This window comes from Tenrec ecaudatus, chromosome 6 (genome assembly GCF_050624435.1).
Source record: "Tenrec ecaudatus isolate mTenEca1 chromosome 6, mTenEca1.hap1, whole genome shotgun sequence".
In the NCBI taxonomy this organism is placed as follows: Eukaryota; Metazoa; Chordata; class Mammalia; order Afrosoricida; family Tenrecidae; genus Tenrec; species Tenrec ecaudatus.
The window spans coordinates 74,631,836-74,644,445 of NC_134535.1; positions in this window are offsets into that span (position 1 = coordinate 74,631,836).

Sequence of the window (12,610 nt, forward strand, 5' to 3'; positions counted from 1 at the left end):
TGAATTTCAGATCAATTTCTTCTTGCACTCATTGTTGTTAGCTCCCCATTTCCCCACATCTTCCCCTTCCATGTCCCTAGGTAATTATTAATCCAGTCACTGCCTCTATAGACTTACCTATCGTGGGTTTCACATACAGAAAATCATGTAAAACACAAACAGGAAACAAATAACAAAAATCCAACAACAATGACAGAGAAAGTTGAAAATATTCAAAACTGAAGCAACTTTAAGATTGGTCAAAAAGGAGATCAAATGATGAGATATTACGCTTTAATCGAACTACATCTGTCATTATCAACTTTATGATGCTTTCTGTCTGAGAGCAAGGCTATCACATCCCTGGACTGTGTTCAGAGGGATGCTCCTGAGGCTTAATCTATGTGTAGACACTGCAAATGAATTTTGAGCTTCTATAATCATTTATAGGCTTCTCCAACCTGGGTGCTCACAATCTAAGCTCTAATACCAATCTCTCTTTAGGATTTTGAGTTTATTATTTATAATCCTTAGATCACACCAGTGTTTCTTCCATGTGGATTTAGTTGGAGTCTCACTTAGATAGATCTGCTTGTTGGAGGACATGCCTTTAAGACCCTAGATGCTATTCTTTCTGGTAGCTGGGAACCATCTGGTTTCTTCGCCACACTTTGCTTAGCACCCATATCTTCAGCGATCTCTTCACGAGGGCTGGCAATGTTCTTCTTCATGATATAAAAACAAGGGCATTCTCTTAGGAGCCTCCTGGTAAATAACAAAAACAAAAATACAAACTGATGGGAACTCCAGGCCCAGCTGCCCTGCAAAATCGAGGGGACAAGAATAAGCTATTGCAATGAAGTCAATCTAGTTACTTTTAACTGTGTAACCTTCATGCACAGATGATGTTCTAGATTTTGCATATAGTAATATTTATAACTTTAGCTATAACATATTTTTGGCATATGCAGAGACACATCCTAACATTTACCATAATACTGACCTGGATAATAATATGATGCTAATTAGTACATGTTCCCAAATATGGGAAATAGCTATATGTACGTAATGCAAAAACTGAAAATTTGTTATATTCTTATCATTAAATTATCTTTTATGACATCTTTTCATTTGCTCATTTAAAATTATAGCATTTAATATGGAATAAGCATCAAAATTGAAGTATGAGCCGTGGGGTGCAGTGAGTTCCTTAATTTGGTTCTTCTAGCTGTAGTCTTTGTTACTCCCACCTAATAACTGGATAGAATTAGGCAAATGAGAGATTCTTGGAGATTACAAAGGGACTGGAAACTTGCTAATGATGTAAATAAGGTACTTGGCATTCTTGTGGGACTGGGACTCACAAGATGTGTGGAATCCTAATCAGGGGATTTGTTAGTTTTGTTATCCCAATTGGCCTAAAATGAGCCATCCCTAAGGCAAAAAGGGGAACTCTCACTACTGTCAGGAAAGCAAAGGCAGGAGTGGAGTACTGTATATACTTGTGTATACACCGAGTTTTTTTCAGCATATTTTTAATGCTGTTTTTGTGGTAAAATAGGTGCCTTGGCTAATATTCAGGTCAGCTTATACTTGAGTATATACGGTATGTCCTTTGGACCCAAGATTCACGTGCTGAACTTCCTTGATCCAGAAGACAGAACGCTGTAACACTGAGGAAGTGAGGACACAGCAAGACCCTGTGGCAGAGAATCAGAGGGGCAGAGGCAGCAGGACCACAAGACTGGCAGCAGATAGGTTGCTGGACTTTGGAGTCAAATAGCTGAGTACTTTGGGGCAGGAGGCTTGCTGGTGAAGTGGGGTGCCTCTGAAAAGAGCCCTTCACCACTTGCCTGAGCCAGGCTGCGGGACTGAGGGGAGGCATTGCCAGTAGGCTCAACTGAAAGGAGGCTGACCAGATGGAAGAACTGACTTCTGAGCACCCCTGAACATAAATTGTAACCTGCTACTTCCTTCATAAAGCACATAATTGTGAGTATTGTCTGTGAGGTCTCTGAAGTCATTGCAATGGATTTCAAACTCAGCAGAGAAGTAGGGGGTGCTTTGGGAAAGATGGTTGGAGTTACATTGACCGAGCTTCATAGGAACCAGCTACGGGTGGTTGATGCAGATTTTGATTCTTTCTCTTCCTTGTGAAGCCACCCAGTGAAGGTCAGAGGCTACCCTGGTGCTATTTTCATAAGGCATTTCAAGCGAAATTGGTGAAAGTCAAATTTGCAGTGTAGGAGATCAACAGCATTTTACATTGATTGTTGAAACAACTAGGTTTACTGATTCATTATCTTTCTTTTTTTTTATTTGTCATTATCTTTCTTGTAGAATAGGTAGAATGCTTGTTTGCAGAAAATGTAGTATATAGAAAATATCTCAGTACCCTATATCCAAGAAAATATTTATAATCTAGGTCAACTCATTTGCTAAAATGGCATAGTGGATTTTTGCATTCAATGAGTTATATTATAAACAAATAAACAGACCCAAATGTATTGCACTGAGTCAGCTCAGATTCTTGGAGAGCCCCTTTTAGGACAGGCCAGAACTGGCCCTGTGGATTTCGAGTATTATAATTCCTTATGAGAGTAGAGAGCCTCATCTTATTCCACTGCTAATATAATAGCTGCTTTTGAAAAGAAGCTACACCACGGATAGCTAACCCGCCCACACCCCACATATATGCAAAAAAATCAAATTTATTGCTATTAAACTGAATCTGACTTATATGGATCCTCTAAGGACAAGGCAGAACTGACCCCACGGGTTTCTGAGGCTGTAAATTCCTTATGGGAACTGAAAGCACATCTTTCTCCTTTGAGCAGCTGTGGCCTTGAACCACCAACTCTGCGTTTAGTCTGACTGAAAACCCACACCACCAAAACACTGTGCGTGCATGCACCGGCACACACACGCACACACAGATGTGTATATATATTACCTATATATCCCATGGAAATGTGGGCATAAGCGGGGGGTGGGGGGGCGTGGGCACCACCGATTATCAGTGGTTAGAGGCCTCATATGCCTGGATCCAGCCTGGACACAGTGACTCAGCGGATGAAAGTGCGTGGGGTGACAGAGGTCACACTCACATTCCTGGTTGTGCCCGTTTGTTTCTTTCTCTGTGTAGAGGGGAGACTCTCTTCTGCTACTTGGGAAGATTCCCAGGTTATGCTCATTTTCAAGAGCTGGAGTCCTGGGCTTTCCAAGAGAGAAACTCCAGGGTTTCCACCAACCCTGGTGACATTGACCAGTCTGTGCTCAGGACGATGGTCTGAAAGAGGAAAGAGGCATTAAACTCAAGCTGGAAGGCTGATCCGGGGCAGTGGGGGCCTTGACCAGGCTGACTCTTGTTCCTGTATCACCAGGCGCACAATTTCCCATTCAGGCTTCCTGAAGCACCCCTCTCTCTCAAGGACATTAGGTCACCTCCACTTAAGGACATTGTAGATGGATCTCTAGGATATAAAGGTATTGTGATAGTTACATTTGTGTCAAGTTAGCCCTGCCAAGATTCTCAGTGGCTAGGCAGTTAATACTAGTAATCCCCCATGATGTTTCCTAACACAGTGTAATAATGTAATAACAGAGTCCCTAATGGGATCTGCTGTGAGCTCCCTAGGTCTGACTCCTGAAGACGTTTCCTCGAAGGTATGGTCTATATAAGCAATCCCAGTCAAGAGCTTGTTTATTTCTTGTTGGGTCTGGATCTTCCATTTGGCTCATCAAGCTCCAGTTCTTGACCTGACTTTATTTGAGTCAATGACCCATGATGCTGTCTAAAGCCCCAGGGAGCCATCAATGGCCTCTCATCTGACCTGCGACCTTGGATTCATCTGCCTCTGCAGCCACCAGCCTATAGTTTTCCTGCTTCTTGGCTTGTCAGCTGCTGCAGCTCCTTGAGTCAAGAAAAGCTTCCAGTTTAACATCTGTCCCACAGACGTTTACTGGACTGGATTTTCCCATAGCTACTATCACATGAGCCATTGTCTTGTTATAAATATCTATCTAGTTTTGCTTTTTTAGGAAACTAAGACATCTTGCAATCAGTTTGTTCTCTTTGTGAAAAGGTAGATTTCTTGGTTCAGATTGCGTATGTAATCATTTTAGAAAGGAAAGGACAGGGGAAGAATAACCCACTCCTCTCGCAGCACTCAGCGTTGTTTTCTAGATGATGCACACTGCAATCATTTTAAGTCCCTTCCAAAGCACGATGTTCCGGTACGTGAACAGCTACTATATTTTTAAAAGCAATCTTATATTTTTGCATGCTGAAATCATTCCTGAGTGTACCTGGCATAAATAATGTCTTGGTAAAGATCTCTGTAAAGAAAGGCATCGTTCACATTCTCTGATATTACTGATCAAAATCAAACAATTAAATTATATACTATGTATTTTTTGGACATCAGAGGTGAGGGGCAATGGTTTCTTTCCCAGGATTACGCCAACGGGCTGGTTATCACTGGATTGGACACAAAGGTAGGAAGGAACACACGATGTACATAAGAGAATGAACCAAACACACACATACACAATAAGCAACAAAATTGCTGTTTCATTTAATGTTCTTCTGTGGGAAGGTGCTAGAGATGTGGATGCTTTCTGGCGTTCTCCCCAGAGGCAACTGGGGAGTATGAACTCTGGTTGGCTGGCTCTCTGTTTTGTGCTACTACCTCTTGAAGTTTAGGAACCCCTGGCTTTGATGCTAGGGGCCAACCGCCTATATGTATGATCTAACCCAGAGCTGCCACTCCAGGGTGCTGACTTGCTGGGGGGCAGCAGGAAAGGCACTTTAAAAGAACTGCAGTATAAGCCAGTCCAAGTCCTCACCCAGCCCTCACAGGAGGTCCTCAGCTAGGGCCTCCTCCCGCTCCTTCTAAGCTCCTTTCTAGGGAGGGAGTCAGGGTGTGTGGTGGATCTGGTCAGGGCTGGAGCCCAGTGGAGGCAGAGTCCACAGAGGGTGTAAGACCCAGGGAGGCTGCCTTCCACCCTTTCCTTTGCTGACCTGACCCTTCCTGAGCACCATGGAGTCTGTGAGTGCCCGCTGGCAGCTCTCACCCCCTGTCACAGCCCTCATCTTTGGTTCCCACAGGGCATGTGGTGTATGTTTCCTTCGTTTCTACATCCTCCACATTGCCCACCTGTGTCCAGACTTCCAGGGGGCTGTGTGCAGGGTACTTCTGGAAATAGTTTTGTGCAATTAATCACCACCAAGTGGCTACCTGTTGGGTTACTACCCGAAAGGCTAGCTGTTTGAAAACCACCAGGTGCTCCGTAGGAGAAAGATGAGGCTTTCTATTCCTACAAAGAGAGACCAGTACCTAGAGAAGGACACCATGCATGGTAAAGTAGTGGGGCATCCACAAAGAGGGAGACCAGCAAGGTGGATTGACACAGCAGCTGCATTGATGGGCTCAAACAGAACAATTTTGAGGATGGTGCGGGACCAGTTAAGTGTTTCCTTGCTTTAGATGGCATTGGGGACCGACTAGACGACACCTGAAAACAACAACAGAATTACAGTCTACTCCGGCACAGTTCTCCTCTGTTCAATAGGGTTGCTATGAGCTGGCATCCACTGGATGGTAGTAAGTTCAAGTTTGAATGACGGCGCTCAGGACCTTCCATTTTACTTTCCTGCACCTTGGCATCGTCAGAGGCCCCATCATGGATTGAGAAGGGGGAAAGGGTAAAGAGAGGGGACACCATTAGGTTGAGATGAGGTTCCCACGAGAGACAACTCAGCCCAAGTCCAGGTCTAGATTCTTGAGCGCATCACGGGAGGCATGCACTGAGCTCCAGGCTGCAGGAGATGCAGGTTTGTAGATTTAAGCCGGCCCTGGTCTCTTCCCAGACCCGGCAGGGGTGTCCGTGTTGGACCGCCCCCGCTGGAGACTGGGGAATATGCAGTCCACCCACCCCCTTGGGAATCACTGGATTTCTGTCCCCACATCTCACGTCCCTCTAAGGTTACAGAGCCTGCCCTGGTGGTGTAGTGATTACTTGCTGTGCTGCAAGATGGAAACCACCTGGGCAAAAAGAGGGGTTTTCTACTCCCGTAAAAAGTTCCAGTCTCTAAGAACAAAAATTCAAATCACTGTGAATGAGGGGGAGTGCAGATTGGGGACCCAGGTCAAGACCCATCTGTAGGCAACTGGACACCCCCTTACAGAAGGGTCTTGGGGAGGAGATGAGCCAGTCAGGATGCAGTGTAGCAATGATGAAACATACAACTTTCCTCTAGCTCTTAAATGCTTCCTCCCCACCACTATCATGACCCCAATTCTACCTTACAAATCTGGCTAGACCGGACGATGTACACAGGTAGATAGGAGCTGGAAACACAGGGAATCCAGGACAGATGACCCCTTCAGGACCAGTGGTGAGAGTGGCAATACTAGAGGGTGGAGGAAAGGTAGGGTGGAAAGGGGGAACCGGTTATAAGGATCTACATATAACCTTCTGCCTGGGGGACGGACAACAGAAAAGTGGGTGAAGGGAGATGTTGGACAGTGTAAGATATAACAAAATAATAATAATTTATAAATTATCAAGGGCTCATGATGGAGTGGGGAGCAGGGAGGGAGAAGGGAAAATGAGCTGATACCAAGGGCTCAGGTGTAAAGCAAACATTTTGAGAATGATGATGGCAACAAATGTACAAATGTGCTTGACATAATGGATGTATATATGGATTGTGTGTGATAAGTTGTATGAGGCTCCAATAAAATGATTTTTTTTTTAAAAAAAGCTCCAGTCTCAGAAACTCACAGGAGCAGTTCTATCGTGTCCCATAGGGTTGTCATGAGCTTGCGACTGACTCCACGGCAGTGAGCTTGGTTTGGAGCCCCGGGCCCCAGGTGAATGCATTCCTGGTTCCTCTCTCCTTTTCTTGTTGCTCAGAAAGGACCAAGGGACATTTTCTGGAACCTCCTGGATTTGTTACGGATTTTGGAAAGAACTCTGAAGGGATCATAATAAACCAGAGGGAATCATTAAGTGTGAAGAAAGGGCAGACAAGGACTCCATGGGTATTCTTGGTTTGAAAAAATTTGTAGTCATTGAGGGGGGAAAAATCTAATTTCTTCCAAGTAAACACCCTTCTCTTAGATTAGGGTTTGCACATCCTTGGCCTTCTCAGAATTTCTATACTCCTTCCTTCCCCCTCTCCCTCTTCATTCCCCATCATGGTCCAAAGCCCTGGGAGGGGCTCCCAACAGCTCACCTGCTGCTGCTGATGTTGCTGTGTGCCATGGGTTGGTTCTGAGTCCCTCGTACAACAGAACAGAACATTGCCTCGCACTGCACCTTCCTCACAATTGTTCTGATGTTGGAGCCCATTGTTGCAGCCACTGTGTCAGTCCATCTTGGCCCCATCACTGCCCTCAACTTAGTAAATGGGTAAAGCATGATTTGTGCGAGTCCAGCCTTGGCCATGCTGCTGCAGCCTCCTACCTTGAAGATAAACTTCCAGGACCAGTAGTCCTGCTAACACGAACACGCTAAGCCTGAGGCTGTTCTCTGTGCCTGTCTGCCAGTTCTGCCTGGCTTTGAACCTCTGCTTTCCATGGGAATCCTCTGCTTCACCACACCCAGTGTATCTCCTCTTCTTCTCTTCCTTCCAGGTCAGTGCTTGGCTGAATGTGCATAGTGAGAAAAGCCCAGACCTGAGAAACCCTGCCTCTTCTGTCCCTGCCCCACTCTCCTAGCTCTGCTCTGTTTTGCCACACCTCCTAGTTTTTGCCCCTTTAAAATGTAATAGGGGATACAACCCAGCTAAGGACATTGTTTACTTGGAGTGAATCAGACTTTTGCCCATCAACAACCACAATGTTTTTCAATCCAAGGTAGTGATTTTAGGCCTCACCCTGAGGCCCCAGTCAATAATTTTATTAGGCTTAATATCTAGCTCTTTCTTTAGCTTTGTGAGGGTCTTGTCTTTCATTCTTTCTTTAGCCTGATGCCAACTGATAGGATCCCTTTCACTCAGCATAACACACATTGTTTCACTCTATCGCTCTCTCTGGAATTACAAAACAAAACCCTTACTGCTATCAAATCAAGGCTGACTCATAGCAACCCTATAGGACAGGGTAGAACTGCCCCCTGTGAGTTTCCAAGGCTATAATTGTTTATGGGATTAGAAAGTGCCATCTCTTTCCCTCCAAGCACCTGGTGGTTTCAAACTGCTGACCTTGCAGATCCCAGCCCAACATGTAACCACTATGCTACCAAAGCGCAGGCAAAAGAGTGAAGGAGAAGAGCAGAAGAGCAGGGGAAAGAGGAAGGCCTCGTTGAAATGGATTGACACAGTGGCTGCCACAAAGGGCTCAAATAGAACAGTAACTGTGAAGATGGCCAGGACCAGGCAGAGTTTCATTCTGTTGTGCACAGAGTTGCTGGATGCAGAAACCAATTCGGTGGCCCCCAACAACAAGAAATCCAGGCACATCTGGATTTAACACTCAGCTGCTACCAACTAGCATTGTGACCTTGAGTAGCCCTCCCATCTTGAAAGTTCAGTCCACACTTTCACAGTTGTCCTTGCTGAACATTCTGAATCCTGGTTGGCAGGGTGCAGGTCCCCAACAATAGAATGGGTCCTGAGCAGAGGCTTTGCGATTATGGAAAAATCATCCAGACAGAAAAACAGCAGAGCACAGGGAACCCTTGTTCCTATGTCAAGGCCAAGAGAGAGAATGCATTTTCCAAAGGGTATTTATAATCATGGCTCCTACAAATCTTTCAAAAGGCAGACACACTTGATACAGCAGAGTTTACATAGTCAATGGTTAACATCACAAGCGGGTAACATAGCAAATAGCCAATGAAATGTCTCAGTGTCTTGACCCAGTGCTAGTTGACCTTGAAACACCCCCGAGTCCTCTCCAGGGGAGCATTCTATGATCAGTATCAGAAGGAGACATCAGAAGAGTGTTTGCTACATCTTATGGTGGGTTGGACAATAGAACCTCATTACTCTTATATATGGATAACCGTCAGGCATAATGATTTCACAGATGCAGGAATGAGACTTCTTTTATGATAGCTCCTTGATGACAATTCCTTCATGGGGGATTATTGGAGGAACTGTGTTCAGTCATGAGAATGTGTATTAAGATTTATTTATAGCTCATACTTGTGAGGGTCTTCCCTCACTGGAGCTGAGTATCCAGATCCATAATTATGAGCATAGATAGAGGATTGAGCTGCATTACATTTTCATCCAGTGCCTCCGTTAACTACATAAACAGTCTGAGTTCCCTACGTATGCTGAAGCTTTCTCCAGAAACAGCAAGTAGTTACAAAGACTGAAATGATGGCAATAAGCAAAATAGTTCATCCAGACTATGCAACAAGACTTTGAATCCAGGCATGTGAATGCAATCCCTCAAAACCATCTACCAACTGTTTAATTGCATCTCTGCTAGGGCATGTTTTTAATTCATCCTTAAATCTCCCTTTTTAAGCTGTTTTATATCTAATGATATGGTTCCCTTAAATCCCTGCAAATGGTTTCTAATTAAGGACTTATCATGCAAGGTTTCATTATATGGATAAAGGGTTACACAAAAGTCAGCAATATTCCAGTCATATTTCAGCATCAATTGCTGCTGCTAGCCCATGATTTGAAAACAATTTGTTGTAACTCAGCTATTTTCTCTACCAGTTCATTGTCTACCTTTGCCTGAGTGCCTGAGAGTAGATGAGTCTGCATAAAAGGTTCAGTTTCAATAGAATTCTAGAGTCTTGGTGGCAACAGTAGCGGTGGCAGAAATTGTTATAAGTCTTAAAAAGGCAACAATTGCCATTCTCAAGAACCAGAGGCTGTAAAATAATGTAGAAACTGGTTCTTACCTTACATTACAATGGGTTGGATGAGAAAATTTATAGACAAAAGGTCAGATGCAGTTGAGGTGTGGGGGTTCCTGAAACATAGATGCTTCAGAGCCCCGGACTTTATTAGGTGCAGGTTTAAATACTCTTCCTGTTACATAGCTTGCATCATGTGCTAGGATGACACACAAACTTTACAATTTGAAGGTTTACAAAGGATCATTACACATCAGCCAAGTTATTCACAGATGGGACAGGAGGATACGGCTAGGAATATGAAGTAACTGATAAGTTTGCAGACTGCTGCCTTCTGCAGCTTTAGTCAGGGAGCAAGTGTCTGTTTATCTCAGGTGGAGAGACAGGCCAGCCATTGCTTCATCAGCTCCCATGGCTGAGCCATCAGCTTTCCCTCATGGGCCATGAACTGTGGAAGGTAGTGGTCCTGTCTCTTTTGCCTAAGGAGTAAACAGCTGTCTTTCTCCACCCCCCTTCCCACCCCCCAAGAGACGTCTTTATGATAAGGCCTGCAACAGGAGGTGAGGTCTTTGATGTTTCTGATAATGTCTGTGACAGAAAAGAGATCCCTGAGCTTTCTTCCCACCCACCCAAGTCATATCCTCAGCTGTTCTTCTTCCCTGGGCGGCATTCACTGGAGAGGCTCATTTGCATGGCCCCTCCCCAGTGAAAACACAAAGACAAATGGCTCCTCTCATGGGCAGTTGAGCAAACCCCGATCCCAATCGTGATTTCCATCCATCCACCAGATCTTCTCGTGGTCAGTTTGCTTTTTAGGGGTACAAAAGTATCTTTTTGCTCTAGATATTTTAAGTTTTTGTTAGAGAGGGAGAGAGAAAGTAGAACTAATAAAGTCGACTGAAGTTAGTCACATATAGAACCTCTCTTTGTCTCCCCCTTTTGTTTTAGTAGCGGAGATGTTAAAGTGGCTTGAGTAATCCCAGCTATTTTGCTTCCTTTGAAAGCTAGTAACCAGTCAGACAGGCTGCATTTTATGTGCATTTTGGTGATTCACTTTCAGAAAAGAGGGAATTTAACTTTTACTGACACAAGATGGCGATGTTGAACCTTTTGGAAACAGAATTCCAAACACAAAAAATGGCCTTGTTTTTTTGGTTTTGCTTTTTCTGATTTAATTCATGTAACCAATCTCTTTCCTATAGGTTTATAGGCTTAAGTGTGATTATAGGCCTAATTAAACTACTGCTTTTTAGTCGTGATACATTTTTGGATTTTTCTACTTTGCCATATTTTTCTTGGTTAACTTACTCAACATTTTGATCAATAACTGCAGTAAAAACGTGAACACCTTGAGATTTTAGGCTAGAGTTTCTTAATAACAGACCTGTTACCTCTAGTGGGGTCCCAACACCCGTCTTTACAATTGCTGGGGGTCCCCTGGAACCAGTGGAAGTTCTTGGCTGGTTAAATCTACTGCTGTGTTCCCCCTGGTGGCGGGACTAAGTAATACGGCTGATTAATAGGATTGTACATCCAGTCGGACTGACACTAAGCTCCCCGGGCTCAGCTGGGCGGGGCTGGGAGCATTACCCACTCCCCATGTCCTGGCTGGCAGCGTTCACTAGTGGAACCCCTTTGCTGGTGGTTTTCCAGCGACACTGGCTGGCCCAGGGGACCCCCTTTTTACAAGGGGGCAGAGTCCAGGTTCTCCATAACCTAGCGAGCCTGGGCCATTCCTGGTGGTTCTCTTTGAGGATGGGCATTGCCCGCATTCTCTCTGAAAATGTCTGACTTTCCCCCCGGTTGAAGCATTTTCCCTCTCTCCTCTTGAAAGTGAAGGTGCTCTTTGGCTCTGTTCCACAGCCCGAGTCTTGTCTTTATGGTAATCCTCTTCTAAAGCCTTGTCTTCTCTGGGTTCCCTGCTGATCCTCTTCCTGTTCTTCCCCTCTCTGCAGAGGTTCAGAAACTAGTTTAACTCTTGTCCCCAGAGACCAGGTTTCCATGGGGGATATTCTCCCCTTCTCTGTGTGCTTTCTTTAAGTTTGTAATGACCTTTTCCCAGGACCCTAGATCTAAAGTTTCTTCCTCAGGGAACCAAGAATTGTACTTTTTACTTCTCATAGAAAACCTTACATTTTTCTTTTTGTTATTGCTATACCCTGTTGTTTCAACAAATGGGTGAGCATGATGCAGTAAGTTTTAGATGGCTTTAGCTGCATTACATCCACATGTTAGGTAGCAGGTTAGAGAGGATGTCCCTCTCCATGCCTGGAGGCCCCCTACAGGAGGTTGAAGGAAAATCAGGGGAGCCTTCTGACCCAAGGGGCCTATACCTCTGGCACAATCTCTGACAATGTTCTGCTTCAATTCATTAGGCCTCCAGCATCTGATCATGCATAAAGCTTTCAATGGTTACTTTCTCCAAAGTAGGCAGCGATTCCTTCTTCATAGTCTTTTCTGAGTCTGAAAGTTCTACTGAAACCTGTTCTTGGGTGAACCTGCTAGCATTTGAAATACTAGTGGTATAGCTTCCAGCATCACCGCAACACAAGCCACCACAGTACAACAATCTGGCAGACAAGCAAGGAGTCCCTAGAGGAAGTGCTTGAGTTCCTAGAAGAAGCCCAAACTGCTGTTTTGACAGGGTGTCAATCAAAGATTGTAGAATTCTTCAGGGAAGGATTAGTAAGATGGAAACACAGACTGCAAAAGTACATAGATCTAGCTACAGGAAATGTCCAGAAAACCACAACTTCATGTTTTGATTGATATATACTTAAATACTTTTATTGGGGCCTCT